A 26,866-nucleotide genomic window follows, 5' to 3' on the forward strand; every position below is an offset into this window, starting at 1 on the left:
TGAATCATCTTTAGACACACAACTCTTCTCAGACGCACAGATCTTTTGAAAGCTGATGGGGACATCTGTCTCCACAGCAATTCAGGAGTTAATCCTCAACCAAACAACCCTGTTAAGTAATTCAGAAGTACAGGGTTTGGTTGTTTTTTTTTTCTTTTTTTTTCTTCCAAAACCTGTAGGGGAAATGTGGAACACAGCATAGACATATCGCTATATTGAAAACTCCAGAGGTCCCTCTGTTCTCCAAGCAGATGGAGATCCCACTCTATAAAAGGTTTTGTCTGTTGGCTCTTTTAATGAGGCTGGTGCTCCTGACTCTTAAGAGTGAAAAAGAGAAAGGTAAGATTTTTGCTGATTCACAGCTTTCTTATATTTCTGCTGCTTTTTTTTTCTGGGCCTTTTTTCAGGGGCTCATATGTTGTTTAGTTTTATTTAGTTAGTCTCAAATGTAATCAAATTTGTATTCTCTGAAGTTTCATGTTCCACTCTCAGATGACTAACTCAAAGTCATTTTCAGGATCTTGAATGATAAAATGCCTAACTCTCATGATGGCACCAAGTCCCAGAAAAATCTAAAGGAGTTGAAAAGAGTTCTACTTCGTTACAGATTCTATGGAAGACGAATAAAAAAGGCTTTAAGTTATGCTCTGTAGAGAATTTAAATACTGTCTTAAAATTAATCACAGAAGATTGTTTAAAGTCTTTAAACTTCTAAAAGTCAAATAAGAACTAAACATTGTACAAGTAATAAAGGATTCATGATTTTAATTCTAACTTTTAATATTTTCAGGAAAGAAGGTCCCAGAACCAGCATTATATAAAAACATTCACTATGACTAATATTTCTGGTCATTAAAGATCAAAACTATTTTATATAAAAATGTTTGAAAAATACTTCTGGTTTTGTTTTTTTTTTAAAGGTTCATGTTTTTTTTAAAGATTTATTTATTTATTCATGATAGACAGAGAGACAGAGAGAAGCAGAGACACAGGCAGAGGGAGAAGCAGGCTCCATGCTAGGAGCCGGACATGGGACTCGATCCCGGGACTCCAGGATCGCGCCCTGGGCCAAAGGCAGGCACTAAACCGCTGAGCCACCCAGGAATCCCTACTTCTGGTTTTGACCCTGGATCATTTTGTATAATAATAAAACCAACTTGCATTTGTACAGCATTTGTAAAGCGTTTTCTTTTTTCTCATTTTACATTTACGTGGATGCTTGTGAATGAGTACAAATACGGAATGAAAGCAGAGAGGTTATGTGACTTTGCTTCAGATCATGCAACAATTTCATAATATGGCAAGTTAAAAATTCATCCTATTTTATTATACACAGCTCTTTCTCTCCTGATACCTCTTCAAAAGAGGACTATGCCTCTTGGCTCTTTCCTTCTCTGCACCCTAAAAGGAGGGTCCAGCCTTGCCACATAGGCCTTTAGGCTTTAGCAATGGAGGATCACAAGTAAAGGAAGATACAAACCATGAGAGACTCTTAACTCTAGGAAACAAACTGAGGGTTGCTGAAGGGGACCCGGGTAGGGGGATGGGATAATTGGGTGATGGGTATTAAGGAGGGCAAGTGACGTGATGAGCCCTAGGTATGATATGCAACTGATGAATTACTGAACTCTACATCTGAAACTAATGATGTACTATATGTTGGCAAATTGAATTTAAATTTAAAAAAGGAAAGAGAAAAAGTAAAGGAAGATAAAAGGAAAACTATAACTGGTATTTCGAGCTGAAGGCTGAAACTAATTTGCACAGAGTGGGAGAGTTGAGAGGAAATATATATAAGAAGCGCCAAGATATCAGACAAATTTATAAGACAGGAAGAAACAAAGATAATTTTAAGATCCATTTCCAGAGACCATGTGTCCCCTTAATAAGACTCAGGGGATACAAGTAAAGATATGAATTATTGTGAAGTTGCTCTTGGTTGAATGGGCTATGTTCCATGCTCCCTTAACATTGCTCCAAACCTATATCATATGGTTGCATGTCTTCAAACACTTTTTTATGTCTTTGACCTTTGCAATGTTTTTTTTTTCCATTTTATCATAATAAGTCTATATCATGGAAGAAATCCCCAAAGAATTTCCGTATAAATGCAGGAAATCCTTATTTTTCTTTGCTCCCACATGATAACGACACTTTATATCAGAGGTGACTGATTTCACCTCTGAAGTGAAAGAAGTCCAATGTGAGGGGATGAGAACTAGACTGAGAAAAGGGAAAGAGTTAAACTCATACTAGATGTTTTAGCACATCTGAATAACCCAGAAACCACTGTCAGATACAAGTAGAAAATTGATTTATGAAGCACTATCATTCATTACTGGCATGAATCAATTAAGTAATACATTCATTTATTTATGCATTCTACTAAATTTTTAAGTAATAAATCAGATAAGCTACATGTGATACTTGCATTTAGGAATTCCAAGTTGAAAGAGAAGAAGGTGAAGAGAGAGACACAGAGATAATTAAAATAATGCAATCTAATACACTTTAGAGTAGAAGAACGTATACATATGCTATAGGAATTCAAAGCATAGAGAACTGAGTGAATAAAATAAAGGAAGGCCTCACCAAAGACATATGATCTGGGTCTTCAAAACCAAGTAGCTAAGAAAATGATGGATACAGTATACTGTATAGAATAATGGCTTTGCACAGTTATGGTGGCATGATGTGTTCTTAAAAAACTGTGTTTGACTGGACAGTGTATGTGTTGTGGAGAAGGGTGCTCAAAGCAAGGATAGTGTTAATAATTTGCAAGATATAAAGATAAAAAGGTGGATTAAAAACAGATAGGGAAGAGCTGCAAAACTTTTTAAAGTATATGCATATGTACATTTTCTTTAAAAAGGATCCATAGCTTTCATAGACTCTCAAAGACCTTGTGACCACCAAAAAGTTTGCAAGTCACAGCTAAAGGAAAAGGAGAACATATATATTGGTTTTTAACATACATATTTGTAAGTTCCTTGTATCAGTGAATACATCATAAATGTCTTTTTAAATCATTCCATATTCTTCCACAATATAACTTTAATCCTGCCTAGAATGTACATGTATACATAAGTGAATCTGAGTCAGAGTTTGTTCAATCTCTTAATGTTGAACATTATTATTCCTGTTTTTCTGTAAATATGATAAACATCATATTTATAGCTAAAATCTTTGCAAGCATTTTCAATAATTTATTTAGAATAAATTTCTGGAAACTTAATTGTTTGATCACGTACTATATGTCTTTTTGAGTTGTGGTAAATACTGCCTAACTTCTCTCCAAAAAGATGGTGCTGATTTAAACTATTACTTCCAGTGTATATGGTGTCTCTGTATACACTGGTCTATAGTAAAAAAAAAAAAATTACACTTTTTTTCACATTTTGATATCTACTTGTGTTGTCATCAGTTGTGTCCTTTGCCCTTTTTAGATTGGGGTGTTTGTCTATTAAGGAATTGTAGGAGTTTACTTATGCCTCTACTAACAATGTGAATTATTTGTAATTCATATTTGTGAATATTCATTCTAGTTTATTTGCCTTTCAGTTTGTCTTTGCAGCGTTTCACTTACATAAGTTGTAAGATTTCATTTAGACAGATCTATCAGTTATCCTTTATGAATTACAACCTTAATTCTTAGAAAGTCCAGACCCATTCCATGATAATTTAAATATCTACCTATATTTTCTTCTATAATTTATTTTTAAATAAATCTTTATTTTTTAAAATATTTTATTTATTCATTCATGAGAGACACAGAGAGAGACAGAGACACAGGCAGAAGAAGAAGCAGGCTCCACACAGGAAGCCCGACACGGGACTTGATCCCAGGTCTCCAGGATTACACCGAGGGCCAAAGGCGGCACCGCTGAGCCACCCAGGCTGCCCTTTCTTCTATAATTTGAAAGAAACATTTATCCTGTGGAATCAGTGTGGTGTGATTTTCCAAGTGTCCTCACTGAGCTCCTTGAAATATCTGAACTGGACTCACCAGCTTCAAATGTCACTTTATCTCTCAGATTTATCTCTTACCATTTTTCCCTTGTTAACCACACCAGTATTCTCTCTAATCTTTGGACATGCCAAGCTCAATCTCACCTAAGGATCTTACTGTTTGTTATTATCTAGACAGTGAGCACTGCTCACTCTTTTATTTAGGTCAGATCTCCACTTGAGTGTTACCCACTCATAAAGTCTTTCCTTGAACATTCCATCTGAAATAAAATGCCATTCCATCCAGCACACTCTGTACCTTTAGCCTGCTTTATTTTTCTTTATACAACTTAATTCTACCTGAAATGATATATTTAAATATATACTTGTTTACTGTTTTATTTAGCATCAGATGTTTCACATCAGCAGATATTTTTATCTTTTTAAAAATATTTTATTTATTTATTTATTTTTTATTTATTTATTGTACACATGCATGTGGTAGGAGGGGCAGGGGGAGAGGGAAAGAGAGAATCTCAAGCAGACTTTACAGTGAGCGTGGAGCCCAATGCAGGGCTCAATTTCACGACCCTGAAATCATTACCTGACCCAAAATCAAGAATCGGCTGCTCAACTGGCCAAGCCACCTAGGTGCCCTGACATTTTGTCTTCTTAATCTCTATATCCCCAATACCTAGAGAGTGATGAGTGAACAGGAAGAAATCAGCAAATACTTCCTAAATAAAGAAATTAATATTAAATATTCATACCAGTTTGTATTTTTGTGAAATGTCTATTATGTTTCTCTGATTGATCCACCTATTTTGACATTTGTATTTTTGTGAAATGTCTATTATGTTCCTCTGATTGATCCACCTATTTTGACACCAATTCCAAAATAAGTAGCTTTATAATATATATTAAAATCTATACAATCTTTCCTATTAGTTCTTTCTAAATATATCCATCTCTACTGCATATATTCTCAAATGAGCTTCATTTTCCTATTTCCAAAAAAAAAGGTATTTTAATTGAACTTCCATTAAATCATGAATTTATATGAGGAAAATTGACAACTAATATTTCTAACCCCGAGTAATTTTACATCTCTCTGTTTAGTTGATTCTTCCTTTATGTCCCTCAGTAAAGTGTTATGGTGTTCTTTGTGTAAGTTTCATACAGTTCACTTTTATTTCTACGGGTTAGATAGTCTTGTTATCATAAAGAGAATCTTTCATTCTCTCTTTTCTTAAAGATTTTGTTTATGAGAGAGAGAGCTTGAGCAGGGTGAGGGACAGAGGGAAAAGCAGACTCCCCACTGAGCAAGGAGCCTGATGCAGGGTTTGATTCTGGGAAAGATCTGAGGTGAAGGCAGATTCTCAACTGACTGAGCCACTCAGGTGCCTCAGAATCTTTCATTCTCATTATTTCCTACTTGGTTATAAATTTGGTATAAAAATTTCAACATCTGTTATGTTATACTTATTGTATAATTCAAATTTTATAACCTTGGGCATATTTAATCTACTAAATCTTTCAGTGACTAGAACTTATGAAAAATACACCATACTAATGTAGTTCTGTCAGTTTATCCCTTAAATTCTAATAAATTTTTCTGTTTGCTTTTAGATGTTTTATTTTGTTAATCAGTTACAAAAGTTTAATCTCTGCTCTGACACCCCAGGAACTGGTAGGATGCTGATTTTCACCATGACTGTAGGCCATTTTTGTTTTTTCTTAAAGATTTTATTTATATAATTATTTATTTGAGAGAGAGAGTGTGTGTGTGCATGAATGAGAGAGCAAATCTCCAGCAGAGTCCATGCTGAGTGTGGAGCCCAGAACAGGGCTTGATCCCATGACCCTGAGATCAAGACCTAAACCCAAACCAAGAGTCCAGTGCTTTACAGACTGAGCCACTCAGGCACCCTGTGGGCCATTTTTCTTGATTCAGCCCCTCTCATGATTGTTGCCTTTGGTTAATTGCCAGAGTTCTGAAAAAGTTTATTTTGACAATTTTTGCCAGTGTTCTTGTTACTTTTATGAAGGAGTGGATATCTAGCAGTCTTTATTCCATATTTTCCATCGGTGTCACTCCTCTTAATTTCCATGTAAAGATAGATGTGGCTGCATCTTAAAAATTTTGATATGTTGACATTTACTTCTCATTTTAATCAAAATATTTTTAACTTATAATTATTTTTAGCCTTTGTTTAGAATTGTATTTCTTAATTCTAAATGTATAAATATTTCCTAGTTATCTGTTTGATTTTTAATAGACCCGGCTCAATAGCACCATGATCAGAGAATATACTTTTCATAATTTCAAAATTCCATTATTTTTTTGAGAATTCAACTATCATCTATTGTTTCTCTGGAGGCAATGCCTTTATTTTCTTTTGAATGCATTTAATATTTGCTGTCTCTCTATTATTTTCATTGGCTTTACAGCACCTAGATGTAGTTTCATTAGTATTTCTCTTGCTTTGTGTTCATAGAGTTCCTTGAACATAAACTATTGGATGAACTTCAAAATATGGCTATGAAAAAGATTACAGACACAAAAGAGTATATAGTACATGATTCTATTTACATGAAACTTGAGGAAAAACATATCCCTTCTATGGAGATAGACTGAAGATCTCCAAGTGGTTATTTGATGTCAAAGATGGAGATTGACTGGAAAGGGGAACAAGGGTATCTTTGGGGTGATGGAAATGTTCTTAGTTTTAAATATGGTGGAGGTCCCATAAAATGTTATTGTTTTGAGCCACTAAACTTTGGGGTGATCTATTACTTTGTAATAGGTAACATTTATAATATTGGTTTGCAGAAGCATTGTGATGTTGTAACAAAGCACTAAAAGGTGCAATACTGTCTATGGGACCAGGAAGCAGGCAGAGGCTACGAAAACAATGGAGAGTCTGTTAGCAAAGTTTTGAGAAATGTCAGACAGCTAGTTAAAACTGGAAAAGCAACAGAGAAGTGTTATTTGAGTCTAGGAAAAAGAGAATCTACATTGTATAATAGCGAAACAATTAGCAAAATGTCACCTGAACAATCTTGGAGAATAGAAAATACACATAAATGAACTTACAACTTGGGCTAAAGACATGCCTCAGCAGAATGTTGAGCATGACAGTTGGCTTCTCCTAGCTATGTACAGTAAGGTACAGGAAACAAATGAATTTGTTAATTAGCTCCAACAGTTTTTTGGTGGAGTCTTTTAAGGTTTTATATATATAATATCATGTAATCTGCAAATAGAAACAATTTTCTTTCTTCCTTTTTGGTTTGAATGATCTCTCTCTCTCTTTCTCTCTCTCTCTCTCTCTCTCTCTCTCTCTCTCTCTCTCGACTAATTGCTCTGGGCTAGGACTTCTAGTACTATGTTGAATAAAAGGGCCAAGAATGGGCATCCTTGTTTTTTTCTCCTGATCTTAGAAGAAACATTTTCACCATTGAGTATGATATTTGCTATGGGCTTGTCATATATGGCCTTTCTTATGTTGAGGTACATTCCCTCTATACCAAATTTATTTCCTCTATACCCAGTTCGTTGAATTTTTTTTATCATGAATGAATGTTAGATTTTTTCAAATGTTTGTTTCTGCATCTATTGAGATGGTCATATGATTTTTATCCTTTATCTTCTTAATATGATGTATCGTGTTGATTGATTAGCATATGTTGACCGCTTTTGCATCGCTGGAATAAATCCCACTTATTCATGGTGTATGATCCTTTTAATGTACTGTTCAATTGGATTTGCTAACATTTTGTTGAGGATTTTTGCATCTGTGTTTATCAGGGATATTGACTGCAATTTTCTTTTCTTTAGTGTCCTTTTCTGGCTTTAGTATCAGGTTACTGTTGGGCTTGTAAACTGAGTTTGGGAGTGTTCCTTCCTCTTTGATTTTTTGGAAGGATTGAAGAAGAATTGGCATTAATTCTTCTTTAAGTGTTTGGTAGAATTCACCAGTGAAGCTATCTAGTCCTAGGATTTTCTTTGCCAGGAATTTTGAATTATTGATTCAATCCTTTTACTAGTAATCGATCTGTTCTAATTTTCTATTTCTTCATGATTCAATCTTAGTCAAATATATGTTTCTAGAAATTTATCCATTTCTTCTAGAGTACCCAGTTTGTTGATGTATAATGGTTCATACTTGTTTCATGATCTTTTTGTATTTGCATAATCTTAGATGTAATCTCTCCTCTTTCATTTATAATTTTATTTATTTGAGTCTTCTCTCTTTTTTTCTTGGTAAGAATAACTAAAGATTTGTCTATCTTGTTTACCTTTGGACCTCCTTTTTTAAAAACGGAAGTGCTTATTGTAGGTATCCTGGCATTATCTTACCTTTGGATATATCTGAGGAAGGCAAATAACATGACTTTTTATCTGACAGGTCTTAGGGTCAAGAACTGCACTTCTAGAAATATATTGGATGAACTACATGTATGAGCCTAATTTACATTTGGATCAGACTTAGATAATGAGACTAAGAATTTGAGCCTGAGCCAAATGTCTTAATGAGATTCAAATTTGAGAGGAAAAGATAAGCTATGTTATACAAGGTGAGAATGTAAGTAATTGTGCCTAGAAGAGAACTGGGGTAGATTGAAAACTATTGCCACATTACATTACTGCTCCTGCTGTCAAGACGTGGTGTGTTTTTCCCCAGTGTTTTGAATTTGATCTTCCCTTGAGTTATTTTGACCAATGGAATATAATAAATATGACATTGTATGAATTATAGAGCCTGAAGCTGAAGAAAGGTCCTTGAAAATGTTGCCTCTGACCACTTAAAATGCTTCCCTGAAACTGACATGCCCTTGAAAAAGACCAGGGTTAAAGACTGAAGAGAAAGGTCCAGTCATCCCAGATGTTCCAAATGAGTTAAGCTCCCTGACAACTCGTCTGCTGAATGCAGCCACTTGAGTGAACCTCATTCAGCAAGATCAGCAGAACAGCCTAGTCACTCCACAGAATAATAAAGGTCTTAAATAAGGCCTTGTTTTTTTAAGCTGCTAAGTTTTGGGGTAGTGTTATACAGTAATTTGGTTTTTTCTACCGCTATTTAAAAATTACCCTAAAAATTAGCAACTTAAAACAGCCAACAATTGTATTACACACATCCTAAGAGGCTGGAATCTTGGAGCAGCTTAGCTAAATTTCTGCCTCAAGGTCTCTCGTGAGGTTGAAGTCAAGCTGTTGGCCAGGGCTGCAGTCAATTCAGATCTTGGCTGGGACTGGAAAATCCACTTCCAAACTAACTCACATGGTTGTTGGCAGGTTCCTGCTCCCTTCCGGTAGTTAGCCAGAGGCTTTAGTCCGTTACTATGCAGGCCTCTACACAAGGCTAGATCACAGCATGGCAGCTTGTTTTCCCCAGTATACGTGACCCAAGACAGACAGAGCAGGTATGTGAGAGAATACATAAAATAGAAGCCAGCCTTTTTTTAACCTCATATTGGAAGTTATATATCATCAGTTCTGCTGTATGCTATTAGTCGCACAGACTAACTTTGGTGCAACATAAGAGGATACCATACAAGAGTTTGAAGACCAGAGGGTGGGGATCATCTGGGGTCATCTTGGAGGCTGACTATCACACATAGGCGGTAGGGAACTGGAACAGATTTCACAGAATTGTTTTTAGTTTTGTTAGTTACAAGAATGACATTGTGGTTTTCTCACAAAAAGTTCATACTTTCAGAAAAGCAAGCTGAAGATGGAGTATGTAATGACATGGGCCATCCGATTTCTTTGAAAGACTTCAGCAAAAAAAGTGATAACAAAAAAGGGATAGATAAAGCAAGTGTGGCAGTATCTTAAAGTTTGTTGAATATGGGTGATGGGCAGAGGGAGTGCACGATCATATTTGTGTAGGCTGGGAATTGGTCCTGTGAAGTTTTCAAGTCAGCGTTTACAATGTGCAGGACATGGAACCCTTTACAACTTTTCAAACATGGGGAGATTTTACATATCAACTAAAAAATGTGCGAAGGAATAGCTCCCTTTTCAAATTTCTTTTAAGTTATGCAAGCGGAAGAAAAATAAACAAAGACCCCTGATAGGAAAGGATACTGAGGATGACTTTGCTTTTGCCTTGGAATTGGTACCTGCAGCCCAAAGCCAAGAACAAAGAATGTTTAAACTTTACATTTTAGAGAGGCCTCCAAGGCCTAATTAATAATTGGAGCCAGACATCTCCCTTTTGGTTATTATAAAGAAGCTGCTGAACTGACTCTGTTAGCCTCAAGTATCTCTGCAGGCCACTCCCAAAGTCTATAAAAGCAGAAGGCTAATGTGAAGGCAGGCAAGCCAGCATGTAGTAGGCACTCTAATGGCAAGTTATAGCGGCTCCTCTCCGTCTTTCCTCTGTAGGATTAGGAGATAAATATCTCACTGTTGGCATGATGCCTGTTAAGACCTGCCTGTGGCACTCTGGGAGTATAGTAGTGGGGAGTGAGGGAGCTTTGGGGAAAGCTTGATGTGTGCCTCCCAGAGCTTGTGGGGTATCTGTAGACATAGCTACCATTGCTTCCTTCTCTGCTGTAAAGGCAGAGTTTCCTGGTACAGCCAGTGGAAGCAGATCAAAGAAGAAATGTAGTGTGGTGTTCTTGGTAAAAGGGAGGAAAGCCCTCACACAAGACACTCCCCAGTACTCCACAGCACTAGACTGTGCAGAAAAGAACCTGGCAATATCCTTAAGTCCACATGAAGGAGTATACAGTACAAGAGAGACAGATGCAGTAGGGCTATATAGGCAGACAAAAATCGACAAAACATTTTACCCAGAGAAGGGGTTAGGGTATGATTCTAACATACTGTCAGCCAATATCAGGAAGCTCAGTGAAGATTACACTGTATGGTGCCCCCTACCCCCCAAAACCAAACAAGACATCAGTGGTAGGCATTACCATCATTCCTTTTTTTTTTTTTTTTACCATCATTCTTCATTACCCAAATTCTTTCTACCTCTGAACACATGGAACAGTTTCCCATTGAAGCAATGTGATGTGGACATATAGTATGATCTGACCAATGAAATGTGGCAGAAGTAGCACGTATCACCTCTATATGGAAGTGTTTCATTTCCAATGCTTGGTGCTCCAGCTTATTTTTCCCTCACTGCAGTGGTTGTAAAAATATTCATGGAGAGGCCACATTGATATAAACACCCTGGAATGCTAAGCCAACACATGGGAAAATATGAACTGAAGAGTCACCTAGATCCCAGAAGACTTTTAAGATTAATTTTTGAAAGTTCTTTTTGTAAGCCACTGAGATTTTGGAGTTGTTTATTACTGTAACAGAGCTTACTGAATCCTGACTTTTACGCTGTCAATGAGGACCCATTAGCCAAAGTCACCAGCAATAGACAGAAGACTAACCATGTAAGAGGATTCCTTCTTTCTCTCTCTCTCTCTCCCTCTCTCTCCTTAATTCAGAGATTCACTTTATTTTTTTATTTTTTGTTGACTTATTTTATTTAAATTCAATTAGTTAATATTGAGTGTATCATTAGTTTCAGATGTAGAGTTCAGTAATTCATCAGTTGCATATAACACCCAGTGTTCATTATATTATATCATTTGCCCTCCTTAATACCCATCACCCAGTTACCCCATCCTCCTGCCCACCTCCACTCCAGCAACCTTCAGTTTGTTTCCTAGAGTTAAGAGTCTCTTATGGTTTGTCCCCCTCTCTGATTTCTTCTTATTTTACCTTTCCCTCCCTTCCTCTATGACCCTCTATTTTGTTTCTTAAATTGCATGTGAGTGAAACCATATAAATGCATTTCTCTGATTGACTTATTTTGCTCAACATAATACCCTCCAGTTCCATCCACGTCAATGTAAGTGGTAAGATTTCATCCTTTTTGATGGCTGAGTAATATTCCATGGTGTGTGTGTGTGTGTGTGTGTGTGTGTGTGTGTGAGTGTGTGTGTGTGTATACCACATCTTCATCCATTCATCTGTTGGACATCTGAGCTCTTTCCATAGTTTGGCTATTTGTGGACATTGCTGCTATAAATATTGGGGTGCAGATGTCCCCTCAGATCACAACATTTGTATCCTTTGGGTAAATACCTAGTAGTGGGATTGCTGGGTCTTAAGGTAGCTCTATTTTTAACTTCTTTAAGGAACCTCTATACTGTTTTCCAAAGTGGCTGCACTAGTCAAGAATTACGCAGAAGACATGAACAGACATTTCTCCAAAGAAGATATACAAATGGCCAACAGACACATGAAAAAATGCTCAACATCCCTTGGCATCAGAGAAATACAAATTGAAACCACAGTGAGATACCACCTTACACCAGTCAAAATGGCTAAAATTAACAAGTCAGGAAACAATAGGTGTCGGCAAGGATGCAGGGAAAGGGGAACTCTCTTACGCTGTTGGTAGGAATGCAAGCTAGTACAGCCTACTATCTCTCTTATTCTTCCTTCTATGCCTCAATCCAAAGGAGTTTTTCTCTAAAAAGGTAGAAGAAAAGGTCAGGTTTTCCATCAATGGTGGAGAGGTATCTCCTGGTATCACTCTGAGGAAAGCTTTGAAGCCAATGAGATTGAATGTTGGAGTTTTTAAATTATATGACTTTTTTAGAATGAAATCTTACCATTTGCAGTGATGTGGTTGGAATTATAGAGTATTATGCTAACCAAAATAAGTCAGTTAGAGAAAGACAAATAACAAACGATCACAGTGGAAAAAGAGAGAGAGAGAGAGAGTTGCAAACCAAGAAAGAGACTCTTAACTCTAGAGAACACATTGATGATTACCAGAGGGGAAGTGGGCAGGAAGATGGGAGAAATAGATGATGGGGACTAAGGAGGGCACTTGTGATGAGAATTGGGTGTTGTATGGAAGTGATGAATCACTATATTGTACACCAGAAACTAACATAATACCATACATTAACTAACTGGAATTTAAAGAAAACCTTAAAAAATTAAAAACACTTAGGTCTTAATGAATAAATATATAAACCACATGACTTTTTTTAATAACCGAAAGTGACCGGGGACCAGAAAACTATGGCATATGGTCAAGATAACTTTAAGATATTTGTTACCTAATATGGAAGGGATATCAGAAGTAGTAGAGATGAATGATGAGAGGGAACAAAACTTCCATAATTGTTAACCCACTAAGATCATACCGATTGAGGTCAGTAACCCATTTATAACTCCTAAAATTTCAAGAATACATGATATATAGACTGTGATTGATAGTAGCTACCTCTGTGTTGCTACCCTCTTAAGATTAGGTGCTCTTTTGTTTTGTTTTATTTGTTTTGGGTTTTTCAACCCTTTCTCTCCCAAAGACCAAATCCTTAGGATTTGTAGCTTTCTCTTTGCTACTTTCTCAAGTATTATAACAATATAGCCCCCAGTGAAGAACTTTTCTGTTGAAACTCCACAGTACCCAGCAGAATGTTTCTTATATCATTCCCATTTTAAAAATATTTGCTTATGGCATATTTTACCAGAGGACCAGGGAGTCTCCAGATGCAAGTCATCTACAGCTACCTATGAAATGAGACAAATTACCGGCACAGCATCTCACTTATTACTTATGCTTGACTAGCTTAACGTAAATCCTCATTCAGTGTTTTCTAATACTTGGTTCTTGTTCCAGATTTCCCTTTCAGCCTCATGTGTGGGTTTATATTGTCCTCTCTTGATCATGTAATCTTATTTCTATTTACCAAGCTATTTTTCTCTTCTCCTAGTATATTTGAGGAAGTATTGTCCTTCCTGAGTGTTTGCCACTCACCACCACCACCCCCCACCATTCTGGAAAAACTCCTCTTGATTCAGTGGCCTCCACGGCCTCAGTATGGAGTATCCCTGCACTTGCTTTTTCCCCTTGAGACCTAGCTCAGGTCCTCTGAACTGTCTCTTCTCTATACCTCTATGAATCTCATCCCTCTCTATCAGTCTTTCCAGCTAGTAATTCTACTGCCTCCTCAGATGCACACATACACGCGTGTTCTGTTTCTGTCCCAGCTGAGATTGCTCACAAAATGACATGTGGTATTAGGGCAATAGTTTATGGATCCCAGCAGATAATAAAAATCTCTCATTATAGCTAATCAAAAATTGTATGGAACTTTTCAATGTACTTAGTTATTTCAGAGTCCAGCAGTTCTATTTATTCATAGAGATTAAAACATATTCTTGAATCTAGCCTACTCTTTGAAAAGACTCCAGCTGTAATATAAAATAAATCTAAAGCATTCACTGCCAAATACCTTGTAATTGTCATTTAACTCTGAATACCCCTATATTTCTACTTTATAAAACAATTTTAAACAATTTGTAAATATTGTGTCCCAATGCAGTTTTGGTCAGCTTACTTTCACAGTCACTCATATAGCTTTAATAAGAATCACGGACTCTTAAAAATGGCAAATATAAACAATATTATATCTTACTTTTTCATTTGTTTACCTTCCTTTTTGAAATTCTCTCCTTCCTCTGTTTTGGTGACCTGGGCATCTCTTCTCTACATGTGTGGTCACTTTTCAATTTCAGTGGGAGTTTTTTCTCTATTCATCTCGTAAATGTTGATTTCTTTCAATGCTTCATATTGGGACCTCTTATCACAGTATAAGAGTTCATGGGTGATCTATCCACTCTTGTGACTATGTTTAGTATCCATATACAATAAATCTGATGCTGTAAATAGATATGTAAACAAAATAGACTTGCATTCAGTTTGTATTCCAGTTAGCGAAGGTACAAATGAATGTATTGATTGGTAATAAGTGCTATAAAAGGATAAAGCAAGTTAAGGGATCAAGGTACTATTTTACATAAGGGTGTCACTAAAGGCTTCAACAGGATCATAACTTTGGGCTGGGACTTGAATGAAATGACAAAGTGAGCCATGTAGATATCTGGAGGATACAGGATATATATTCCTGGCAGAGAGAACAGATAGTGCAAAGGTCCTGAGGCAAGCACATGCCTGGCACGTTTGCAGAACAAGACAAGTATGGTGGGAGAAGAGTGAATGAGAGGATATGATAGTATTAGGTAAGACAGTGGAGTGGGGAGTTTATCTAGAATCTTGTGGGCCATCATTAGGACATGGTCTTTGGCTCTGATTGAAATGAGGAACCATTTTATAATTTTCATCAGGGGCATGGCAGGATATGGCTTATAATCTTTTACACATTTTTAAGATTTATTATTTATTAATTTGAGAGAGAGCATGAGCACTTGAGTGGGGGGAGGGGCAGAAGGACAAGAGGGAGAGAGTATCTAGAGCAGAGTCCCTGCATAGAACCTAATGCAGTGCTTGATCCCATGACCCTGAGATCATGACCTGAGCCGAAATCAAGAGTTAGACGGTTAACTGACTAAGCACCCAGGTGCCCCATTACACATTTCAAACAAATATATAAATTGTATATATTTAAGGTATAAAACATGATTTGACAAGTATGTACAGAGTGAAATGATCACTACAATCAAGCTAATAAACATATCACTTACTCACATAGTTACCATTTTTTGTGTGTGGAGAAAGCACCTGAAACCTACTCCCAGTAAATTGCTAGTATTTGATACAGTATTACCAACTATAGCTATCATGCTGTACATCAGATCTCTAGACTTATTTATTTTATGTAACTACAACATTCTACTCTTTGACCAGCATCTCCTCACCTATCCCTCACCTCTCCACCTTTGGCAAACCATTCTACTCTCTGCTTCTATGCATTCAACTTTTAAGATTTCACATGTAAGTGAGATCATGTAGTTTTGCTCTTTATTCCTGTATATGGCTTATTTCACAATGCATAATAGCCTCCAGTTTCATCAATATGGTTTATGCTTTAAGAGTCATAATGACTAATTCATAATAGGCCATGATGGGAATTTACGTCTAGAAGTAGAAAGGCCAGTTAGGAAACTGTTGCTCTAATCCAGGCAAGAAACAGTGATGATTTTCACTAGGTTATTAGCAAGGAAGTAGGGAAAAATGAGGAGACTGAGACTAGATTTCAAACTTTGAGCTCACAGGATTGTTTGTTTGTTTGTTTGTTTGGATGGAGGGTAGGTGCTCAAAGATGATTCTTCATTTTTTTGACCTGGCCAACTAGTTAAGTCTGTATCTGTATCCAGACCTCTGGATCCACATAAACATATATCCACTGCCCACTGAATAACTTCACCTAGTTGTTCCAGGGCATCTCAGATTCCAAAGTAAATTCATCTTCCCATAAGTTACTCCTTCTTCTAATAAATTACATATCCATCCACCCAAATGTCCATCCACCTTCTTCCTCGCCCTCTTCCAAATCTAATTATTCCCCAAGTCTTGCTGAGGAGATAGAATATCTTCTATCTGTCCATTTCTCTCCATTCTTATTCCTTTTGCTGCCTTATTTCAAGTCCCCAACTGTGCCCAGAATATTACAATATTTCCATAGCTGATATTGACACTACCAGTACCAACCATTTCTAATTGACTCATAGCACCCAGTCTAGTGCCTAAGAAAGAGTAAACAATTAATATTAATTTTGTTGAAGTGAATTTATATATGAACTCCTGGATGATGATTAATTATATATGCCAACTTGGGTGGGCCATGGTACCTACATATTTGGCCAAACAAGTCTAGATGTTGCTGTGGAGGTATTTTTAGATGAGATTAATATTTAAATAAATGGACTTTGGGTAAAGCAGATTATGTTCCATAGTGTGAGTGGGTAAGTGAGCCTCATCAAATCGATCAGTTGAAGGTCTTAAGAGCAAAAGGACTGCCATCCTCTGAGAAAGAGAGAATTTTGCCCCAGACTGCCTTTGGACTTAAGCTGCACCATCAACTCTTTCTTGAGTCTATAGCTTGCCAGCCTATCCTGCAGATTTGGATTTGCCAACCTCCATGGTTGTATGAAGCCAGTGCATGTGTGCATGTGTGTATAGGAACCAATAGGAGATTATGATTATATATATATTACATATATATATAATCTCATAATATATATATATATAATCTCCATATATTATATATGTAATGTATGTGTGTTGCTTAAAGGAACCAGTAGATTATATACATATAATTATATATACATATGTATAACCTCCTACTATAATCTCCTACATATGTATATATACATGTATATATACATATATGTATGCATGTACATGTATATGCATGTATACATATATATCCCCTACATATATATGTACATATATATATGTGTGTGTATATGTATATGTATATATGTTCTGTTTCTCTAAAAAAAAAAAACCTGACTAATACAGCCTGTGCATCAGTGCGCACAATTTCAGTGACAGATCTGTATTTCATCATACAGACTGACGTTATTTAAAAGTAGTTACAATAACCTCTTACCCTGGGACATAGCCAGTTGAAATTCAATCTGGAGATAGAAATTAAGGAAACCACAAAATGTGCCAGTACTTCATAGCACCAATTAGCACGACACTTGCTCAGATTAGCAAATCCCTACCATGGTTTCCTGAGCTTACTTCCCATGGGCCCCACAGTAGGGTCAATTTACCCCAACCCACTCGCTGACTCTGAAGCAAAAGGAACATATGACCTTAGATATATATCTTGGCAGCAAAGCATCAAACCAGCTTGAGCACTACCAATATTTTAAAAGTGTACCCTGCTTCTAGTAAATTCAGTTTTTGCCTTACTATATGACATCAAGATCTCCCTTTATGGTCCAGTTCTTGAATTTGGGTCACGGTTTCAATTTTCAAGAGTCCTTGCATCATAAATTTCTATATCTTTTTTAGTGTTTTTACCCCCCAGATACTAGAGTTCTAACCTTGAATCATTATTGCCTTCGACCAGTCTGTTCTGAGACTGAGTTCTTACCCGGCAATATATCTGCCTGATGTTTATCTCTGGAATTCCTTGATGCCAGTTCTCTCTGGGCCTGCACTTCTTTCCCTCATATGCCCTAGCCTAGTGGATTTATCTACTCTCAGTGTTCTTGATACCCATCTGTGCATTTTTCCCATGTTACCACTTGCTGATTGTACCTCAGTTCTGACAAGTAGTGTCGTCGCCACAGTTCAAGGGGCTGCCCCCAGGCATATGACAGCACCAACTTTATTAGGTGAAATTTGTTCAAGAGTTTAGGCAATTTTGTCATGGGAGAGAGAGAGAAATTAATATACATGACCCAGATTATAATGTTTCCAAATATATTTTATATATTAACATGAAAGTATTAATGTATAAATTATATCTAATTTACTTCACAGTCACTCAAGAAAACTAGCTGAATAGAAGTGCTTCAGAGAGTTGGAAATCCAGAGAATCAACCTCCAAAAAAATAAATGAGCGAGGACAATAAGGTAAAATACCTGATTTTACAAACATGCTATATAGTAGACAAGTTCACCTGTATGTAACATAATGTACCAGAAGGCACAGAGTCAAGAAAATTGGAAAATGAAACTACAGATCCAAGTAGTTCTGACACATAAGGCTGTATTAAAACTGTTGAAGATTATGTAGAATAAGGACAATGAAACAAACTGAAGAAGACGCTAAAAGTTGGAAAGCTTTAAGTAAGCCATTGAGAATTTATGTTCCTGAAACCACATTTTTATTCTCTTACTATTTAAATGTCCTTTCACTGAACAGCTTTAAGCCTCATCTTTCCTAGAGGAACAACATAGTACTAGTGATTTAGAAGACTGATCTCTAAACATTTTCTCTTTTTTTTTTTAAGATTTTATTTATTTATTCATGAGAGACACAGAGAGACAGAAGCAGAGACACAGGCAGAGGGAGAAGCAGGCTCCACGCAGGGAGCTTGATGTGGAACTCAATCTCAGGACTCCGGGATCACGTCCTGAGCCAAAGGCAGACGCTCAACCGCTGAGCCACCCAGGTGTCCCTAAACATTTTCGACTACACTCCTAGATCAGTTTATGACTTTAAGTCATCTCTACCCCTGAGGTGGGGCTTGAACTCATGACCCTGCTTTCACGAATCACTTGCTCTACCGACTGAGCCAGCCAAGCATCCCTACAATCCTAACACGGTTCTTAAACAGTGCTCTTAATATACGTATTGATATTTACAATTTGTAGGCATAAGCAAGTATAGTAAGAAACTTCAAAAGAGGCTTATAAATAGTTATGACTGACTTTAGAAAACTGTTACCAAATACCGCATAGAGACTTAATGATTTTAAATGTTGCTGAAGTATTTGTAGGGATTTATGTTCATGTTCAAAGTGGTTAGCTTTTAATGCTTCGCTAATCAATATAGCTCCATACTATCAATAGCTCATAGCTGAAGACACAATATACATCTAGAGTGAGATTCATTCATCGTTAATAATAGTGGATGTACATCTGCATTTCACATAGATTCCAGAAAAATTTTTTTTTAATTTTTTTATTTATTTATGATAGTTACAGAGAGAGAGAGAGAGGCAGAGACACAGGCAGAGGGAGAAGCAGGCTCCATGCACCGGGAGCCCGACATGGGATTTGATCCCGGGTCTCCAGGATCGCGCCCTGGGCCAAAGGCAGGCGCCAAACCGCTGCGCCACCCAGGGATCCCAGATTCCAGAAAAATTTTAAAATACATCTTGGCCACCTTCCAATCAGATCTGTTTGTACTATCATCTTTACTCTGTTTACAATTAGTTAACAAGAAAAACATCAGAGACTAGAACGGTCAGCCCCATCTTTTCGTGTTGGTTTGTGTTTACGTTTTAGTATCACCTATAAACAAAGTATGCTTAAACAAACAAACAACTGGCCCATTGGAAACTGCATAATGTAACCCACAAAATAAACACACAGAAATTGGAACTTGTGGCAATATGCCAAAAGTGACAGGGCACTACCACTTCTCCGCGTAGTGAAATGCCCATGCTACCCTGAAACAAGTCATGTACTCCATGGTATTTGACCATCTGATATGTAAGTCTAGTGAGGGTGCCTGTGTCAATCTATAAACACTAAATATCGGTACCCATTAGCTTTTTTGCTTTTACTTAAATATATAATTTATTATTAACTTCCAGAACCCAAGTGATCTTCTTGAACTTTTGCTAGTGTGCATATATCCACCTTTTTTTAAAGTTTATTTTTTTAGTAATCTCTGCACGCAATGTGGGGCTCAAACTCATGACCCTGAGATCAAGAGTCACATGCTCCTCCAACTGAGCCAGCCAGGCACCCCATGCATGAATCCACTTTTAAGATCATGACTTTTAGAGCATGGATTTTCTCTGACAGATCAGGGTTTCTATCGCAGTTCCACCAGCTATGCGACTTCAGGCAGACACAATCTCACAAGTCTCATTTTTCTCATCTATAAAATGAAAATATTACAATGTTTATTTCACAGAGTTGTGAGAATTAAATGAGATAATGGGTGTAGAACAATTGCAATCAAACTCAGCATATAATTAATACATGGTATATTTTGTCCATTATTACCAGGATTATTTTTCTAGGCTCAGAATCTCCAGAAATGCATCATTGAGAAGGGAAAGGATATGCCTAGTAGGTAATAGAATTATCTCAGAGGACAGCTATTTAGGATGAGACTCTCTCCAAAACTGGCCATGCTTAAGCAATCAGTGAGCTCACAGTGAAAAAATCCATTGGTTCCTGGAGAGAATATTATCACTACTGTTAACTTTCTGGGATATCATACATTTCTCTGGCCTGTTTATTGTCTGATTGGTGCTTCTCAGAGAGGTAAATTTATACCTGCTTGTTTAATCTTACTCTTCATCTATGCTTTCTATTTGAAACCACAGTTTTAAAGACTTGGCAAGGGTTAGGACACTAAGTAAATGAATTTCAGTCGTTTTTTTTCTATATCTCAATTTTAATCGATTTCACATTTTTTTCTTGATAAACTTTCTAGTTGTTTGCTCAGTAACACACAACACCAATGAAATTTGTGTTGCCCTTGCAATCTGATTTTTAAGTGCTAATATTTTTGTTGCCTATTCATGACTTTCCCCAGTGCATTTCAGCAAAAGTAACCCCAATGGAGGAAACACAACGCTTGATTTATACAAAATGCACATTAAATTATTCTGCCATCCTATAGTTTGTTATTGTCAAATGCTGTGTATACTGTTTCTGCACTGCTGACGATTCATTGGGATTTAATCAGACAGAAGAGTGAACATCTTGCTCTCACGAATCGTTAAATTCATTTTGAAAACTAGTGAATTTGATCATGAGAGGGTAACCAGTTAATTTTTCCACTCTAAAACACCCACCTTACAAATCAGGGCTGCTATTTCTGTTCCTGCCTGGTCTCTAGGAGAGTCCTCAATGCTGATGTTTATCACCAATCCTGCCTCGGGTACCACTAGGTCACCATACAAACTTGTGGGGGGCTGGGAGTGGTGATAAAAAGTAACAAAAAAGAAACAATCAGAAACATTTTAGGGACAACATCTCTTGAGAGAGCTAACCTTTCAGGAATCACTAACCTGTTCAGAGGCCTCCTGTTCAGAAAAAAAATTGCCTACACTGGTTGAATATTCTCACCTCATGTTATTAACACAAAGTCTGTCGATTATCGATATCTGGATTGGCAAGAAGTCTCTTTAAATAATTTAAACATCGGTGCCAACAAAGAGGGATTATGAGCCATCCATGCATTAAGAAGGATTTAAAGCAAGTTGTTTCCTTCTTGACACTGGAGTATAATATGAATTATCTGAAAGAAAAGCATGACAATTTTATAACAGGCAAATAAAATAGATAATTTTGGATCCGGCAGCATTTTAAGAGGCAGATCAGGCCTGCTTGGAATCCCACGGTAGTGGGCAGGGGGCGCATTTAAAGCAGCCTGGGGGCATTGAGCTTTATGTGGCTTCTAGGACACTGGTATGCGTCCCAAATCAAAGACCAGCCTTCCTTGTCTTAAACATTTACCTTAAACTGACCGTTTGCCCTGGAAAGGGGGTGAAAAATAAGAGACTCATGACCCTTTATTTCACGATCTAAGACTGAGTTTAATATTACATTCTGGGTTTGGAGGTTGACCTGGCTACTCATTCTGTAAATTGTCTCTAAAAGAAAATGTATTACAAATGCTAAGCCACCAGCTTAAAAAGGAGCGTTGGAGTCCATGCATTTTCCTAGGTTGAAGACTACCTCAATTCCTATAACATGATCCTTTCTGGGAAGATATAAATAAACTCCTTGCTGGTATTCTAAAAATGAATAATCAAAATTATTTTACCTACTAAAAAACTGTATCGAAGCCATTAAAGCCAAAATTGTTCTCTATCCTGCCTACTGAGATTTTCCAAGAGGTGTGTGAAGAGTGCTTGAATGTTCTTTGTAAATGTTTGGCCCACTGTCTCACATTGTTAGTCACCTTGTTCTCCCGTTAATGAGTTGTAACCTGAGAGGCTGGGAGATTGAATCTGTCCCCATTCTGGGGACATGCTAAGAAAGCCCGCTGAGAGCCTCTGGTACTGTGTATCATTTTGATGTTTGAGGTAAAATATCAAAGTAAATTGGTTCCCCAAAGAAAGATATCAAATGCATACTAAAAAACTCTTGCCGTCTGCCATTCCCATCAAACTCCAAGCAACGCTGCAATAAAAGTGACTGATTTGTATTCCCTTGTATCATCTTGCGAATTCTCCCTCTCCACTCAGACCATCTGGTGGGTTTCTGCAGACAATACCCTGCATGGTTACTGTGAATGGAGCATGGCATGTTGGGGAAGAAAATCAATTATCAGTTGCTTTTTCTCTTTCTATTGGAGGCAGGGTTGCTCTGCTCCATTGAGGAAACCTTCCAGTAGATTCCGTTGTCGCTTTCATTGCGTTAAACTTTTTAGAAGACTTAACCTATCATGCCTCTGCTTTCCTTATGCAATTCTCTCCTCATTCCCACTGCTCTGTTTTGTCCCTCTTGTATCCTCCTGGGCAATATTTCTTCAATATTTTAGGTACTTTCTTGATTTCTTTTTGTCTAGAAACACTAAACCATGTGTTAACATTTTATCACAAACTTCTTTTTCCTCCTTTTAAGTAACAACTACAAGCGACTCTTCCCCATCCCACTCGCACACATCAAGTTTTGTTGGTTTTTATATGTGTGGGTAGTAAAGTCCTAATGACCAAAGTATGTTATCCCAATGGAGTCTTATATCGTATTTTCGATGGTAATTCCCTTAGTTCACGACAAGAATGGATGTTTAACCAATTTGGTTTATGAAACTCCAGCTCTCTGTCAGTCTGTGCCTATGGTCTTTGATTGGGAGCTGGTACATTTCAGCAGAAGGGAGAAATTGAATGACTGGGAAACTTGGAGATGCTCTTGATTATTTTTTAGCAGGAAGCTTTCTGTTTCACAGCTAAATGTTTTTATCCCAGCCTGTACAGCTGCTTTCTCCCTTGACTTTAAAAAGAAAAGAATCCGTGCTTAATAGATATGATTCTTCCTTTGAAGATGATGAAGTTCTAAAACTACACAGTAGAAATGCTTGCACAACACTGCAGATATACTAAATACCATTGAACTGTATACTTTGAAACGATGAATTTCATGTTATGTATATTTTGCTACAATGAAAAAGGGAAGAATCCGGGGGAACAGAACAGGACAAAAATTACAAAGACCAAGTCTCTCTTGGTGGCCTCCAACTGCCAACCTCTAGTCCTCCTTTCCCTAAGTGTATGATAATGCTTACTATGCTCTGTCAATCCAGAGATGCTTTTTCCTGCTTCTTTCAGGTCTGCTTTTCTGAGTCAGGGCTATATGTTGCTCAAATCAGATCTACCTTGTCTCCTCAACCTTGCCAATAATCACGTAAATTCTCATTCTGTTTATAGTGTAAGAACATACCTTCCCTTTGGATGACAATGTTTCTACTGAAATTGCTCTATCTTGCCCAGAAAGTGATCAGTCTGGAACATGGTAGCAGAAACCAGGAAGACTGGCACACTGCATGATGCTGTTAAAGAAGCATGGGATTTGAAATCAAAGAATTCAACCCTACAACTTAGTATATGCCATGGAAAAAGTGAATTATCATGAGCCCCAATTTTTTGTCTGCAGAAAATGGGATGACATCTATTATCCCAGAGGGGACTTGTGACATTTAAAAATGAATATGTTTAAAATGGTATTACATACAAGACACACATTCGATACATATAAAGTCCATCTTCCGTATTGTCTAGCTCTGTCACTAATTAAATGTAGAATCATCACCAAGTCCTTGAAGCTTTTTAGCTTCCATTTCCTATAAGTAAAACAAGACAGAAGAACAGTAGTTTAACAATAGACAGAAGATGTGTAGATCTTGAACAACAAATAGCTGCAGCTCTCTAAAAGTCCTCTCGGTTCTTTTCATTTTAAGTCATGCAGGACGCAGAAGTGTGCAGGCCACCACCCTTAACATTTCATGAAGAGTGGGTTCATTTATGTAATTTTGTTCTATTTCATAGACATACAACTGACAATTTCCAAAATTCACACAAAATCATCTGCTATGATCTTGAATTATAAAAGGTAATCTTTTAAGCACATGCTTGTCCTACGAAGAGCAAACACTAAGAAACATGGAGCTTCTTTTTGTTTGTTTATAGATTTTTTTTTAATTTATATATTTATTTGAGGGAGAGATTGTGAGCCTGAGTGAATGGGGGAGGGGCAGAGGGAGAGAATATTGAGCAGACTCCTCACTGAGCACACAGCCCAATCCCAAGACCCACGAGATCATGATCTGAGACAAAACCAAGAGTTCAACGCTTAATCAACTGAGCCACCCAGGTGCCCCCACAAAGATGGAGCTTCTGAAACGGTTCTGAATTTTTCTTGTTCAAGTTAGCCTACATAACCTCATCATAAGGAGTCTTTCATCAAATTAGTTTACTCAATATTTTTGTCCCACTAGGTTGATAGCAAATGCACAATTTCATCATTTTGAAGTTCTTGGAATAAACAGATATGCAAGTTAACACCGACTGTCTTTGATGTAAATATTTTTGTGCCACTAATATGTACTGGTTGCTTCTAATAAGTTATTTAAAAATTCACTCTTTTGTCTACTCAACCATTCACATGGAAAACTGAACCAACAAAAAATGTATTGAGCACTTATGATTTGCCAGACATTGTGCTTCTCTGCCCTCGTGGACTTTGTGGTCTCATAGGGCACATAGATAGTAGAATGCCATACAGATTAATATAAATTACATTCTAAGATATGCCACAATTAAAGGTTCATTGTGCTACGAAACTGTATATTAAGGGGATAACTAACCTAAAGCCATGGGTGTCAGGAAAGGGTTATTATTAGGTTTTCTTTTCATAGTGATGCACAGAAGTCTTCACTGAATTTTTATATTCTAAGTTGGATAATGGTACTGCTATCCATTTAGTCTCCTAAACTTGAATTTCAGAATCAGCATTGATTTTGCCTTCTTCCTAGACTTTGGCTACCTTCAACAAATCACTCTATCCTATCCTTCTTCTGAGCAGGATCTCATACATCTTAGCTTTTCTTTCCATTTCCATTGTTGCTTCTCATAATTATTAGCTGTTGCCCTTTTGTTGGACTATTAGCACAGTGGTCTGTTTTAGTGGGCCTGCTCAAACCCTTTCACTCTCCAATCCTTTCTAGACACTAAGGCCAGAGTAAACTTTATTATATCACCTCAGGGTTGACCTTCGCAATCTGTCTCTAACTCGATGATTTATTTTGACATGTGGAGCGGTTGAAATCCACTGTCTCAACACAGTTTTTTAATTTCCCTCTGCTTCCCTACACATACACAGGACTCCAGCAGTTTCTTAAATATCATGTGCCTTTTCTGTTGCTTTGCATAGACTGTGTCGTTCTCTGCTTAAAATTCCCTTTCCTTCTCACTTGTCTGCTGATTACAATCCTTGTTTTTAAAGGTTTCCTTCCAGGCCACTTCCTCCATTGTGCTTTGAGATTTCTCCCAAGTTGATTTCATACTCTTCTCGAGCACTCCAGGAACATTTTGTTTATAGCACTTATGTGTTCTACTAGAATATCTTGTCTCCCTTACTAGACCATAATAACATAAAGGGTTTTTCTTAGATAATTTATACCCACTGCAATGCTTAATTTACTTCTTTGGGCAAAGCAGGTGGTACAGGATATATTTGCTGAGAAAATGAAACAAGTTTCACCATTCTGCAAAGAGTAAAATTGCCTGTGAATGTACTGCTATCAGGGCATCTCCCCCTTAACTACAAATGTTATTGAAGTATCCATTGGCAATTTATGTTTTCCATAAATATAAACTTAGCTATAGATATTATATATATAGAAATATGAACTCATATGGCTTCAATATATACTCTTTTCATGAATAGAAAATATATAGTATATTTTGTCATTCACTTACTTTTATTTCAGTTTGACTTTTTTTTTAAGATTTTATTTGTTCATGAGAGACAGAGAGAGAGAGAGAGGCAGAGACAGAGGCAGAGGCAGAGAGAGAAACAGGCTCCATGCAGGAAGACCTATGTGGGACTCAATCCCGGGACTCCTGGATCATGCCTTGAGCCAAAGGCAGACACTCAACCGCTGAGCCACCCAGGTGTCCCTCACAATCTAACTTTTAATCCACCCATTTTCAGAGGCAATGCTGATTTATGATGCCATGCTGTGAATCACTGAGAAAACAAGCATTGGAGCAGGAACTTCATGGCACTTCTTCAAGTAGCCTTTCCAAAGCTCACTTCGAAAGTTTTATTATCTTTAACTTGTTCTCATCCAGTGAATTCATTGACATTTGTGGACTAAAATTCAGAAAGAAAGAAGAAAAAAAAAGAAAGAAAGAGAAAGAAGAAAGAAAGAAGAAAAAGAAAGAAAGAAGAAAAAGAAAGAAAGAAAGAAAGAGAGAAAG

At 37.0% G+C, this 26,866-nt stretch overlaps 1 long non-coding RNA gene across 1 annotated transcript; it reads left to right on the top strand.

The window, feature by feature from the left end:
* Positions 1 to 26,752, top strand: LOC144308485 (uncharacterized). Its single transcript, XR_013374954.1, has 3 exons — positions 1 to 339; positions 18,231 to 18,323; positions 26,598 to 26,752. It is a non-coding gene; the product is annotated as an uncharacterized LOC144308485 (long non-coding RNA).
* The last annotated feature ends 114 nt before the right edge of the window (positions 26,753 to 26,866 follow it).

Source organism: Canis aureus, chromosome X (genome assembly GCF_053574225.1).
Source record: "Canis aureus isolate CA01 chromosome X, VMU_Caureus_v.1.0, whole genome shotgun sequence".
In the NCBI taxonomy this organism is placed as follows: Eukaryota; Metazoa; Chordata; class Mammalia; order Carnivora; family Canidae; genus Canis; species Canis aureus.